The following is a 1666-nucleotide window of genomic DNA, read 5'->3' on the forward strand; positions in this document are numbered from 1 at the left end:
TTCGACTTACCCAACAGAATATTCACAAATTACGTATTGGAGAACATGGGGAAACATATCACAATCCAGTATGTGCAGGAAGCATGAGGCAAGAAATCATACATACAACTTATCACAGATTATATCGTCAGAAATGAATAAAATCGGCATAGGCTTTTTCTTTAGATGATAGCAAATAATCAACATCAACAGACATCTTGTCCGTGGCAAACCCATAAACAACAATGGGGAGATTTATTTGACATTTGACTTGCGTTATCGCATTCATCCACATAATATTTTCCTACAGTGGGTTATTTCATGATTTAATCTGTAGTTCGTTATCGTCTGTAGCGTCTCTGGCGACTATGTCGTTCTCGGTTAGGTTTTTAAGTGAGAGTGCCCAGGGCATGGGACTTACTACGGGAATTTCTTCCCTTACCCGCCTGGTCGGGCACTTAAAAAAGGTCTTCGCTGAGAAGATCAACGACCCAGACGGTTTTCATGGGTTTGTTTTTATAGGGGGAATTCAGGGTGTTTTTGACCGTTTGTTGCAAGAAAGGCTGCAACACCTTTTTGGTGAATTAAACACAACAAAAAATTGGTCTTTCTTGAGATTCGATGAAGTGTTTTACGTTGTCAATCCATGCGTATGGATCTCTTTCTTTGTTATCTTCATTGCAAACAGCTGACATGTGTGTCAAGGGTGGTTTTACTGTTTCCATTGGGTGGGTACTGCATTTGCATTTTGGGTTCCTTTCTTGCAAAGGATCGTATATTCGTATTCTTGAAGTTTCAGTCTCCATCGGACTAATTTGGAATTCGGTTCCTTGATTGAGAATCGCCATTGTAGTGGTTTGTGATCTGTTACGATGCTGAATTTTCTGCCAAAGAAGTACGGTCTAAAGTACTTTGTTGCCCATACAATTGCTAACAGTTCTTTTTCAATTGTTGTAAAAGCATTCAGCTGGATTGTGTTGTGTCCGATAAAACTATCCGTATTAACTTCACAACCCGGTTCGAAATAAAAAGCTATCTAGCTCATTTGCCCGCTTTGTAAAAGCAGTGCGCCTAACTCTCCTCATTTTATTTTTGGCCTCGATTTAGACAATATAATAAAATAGCTGCTAACGATATCAATTAAAAGCTTGCAACACACATTCGCCTAGTAACAGGGCGGCCCGGTATATTTATCACTTCTAGCGTTGTAGCAACACAAAAACTACCACTTCGGAAAAGTTACTTATCTGAGTCAGTTGTCCAGCTCGGCCAGGATGTCTGCTTCAGTCCTGTCACGGTCGCCACTAATTATGTTGTGTCCGATAAAACTACCCGTCTTAACTTCACAACGCGGTTCGAAATAAAAAGCTAAAGTTGCTTAACTACTTTAATAAAGAGACAAAATCACTCCAAACAAAGGAACTACTGAACTCTACTTTATTTTACAAAAAAGGCGTGCATTCTCAACACAAAGCACCCAATCACCCTGCCCATTTTGGCCTTACTCTTCTTTTACGATCCTTAACCTATTGACCCACTAGCGGGAATTTTAAAAGCCAAAAACTATTTACTAGACAGAGGTGGAGGGCTGATCCTTGACAGTGGTGAATCATAGAAGGCTCTAACATCCTCCCACCTGAGTCACGCTAAACTAAACTAACTTAGTGACTCACATAACACAAGAGCC

This window comes from Dendroctonus ponderosae, unplaced genomic scaffold, assembly GCF_020466585.1.
Source record: "Dendroctonus ponderosae isolate FM_Combo_2020 unplaced genomic scaffold, Dpon_F_20191213v2 Dpon_F_20191213_8, whole genome shotgun sequence".
NCBI lineage: Eukaryota > Metazoa > Arthropoda > Insecta > Coleoptera > Curculionidae > Dendroctonus > Dendroctonus ponderosae.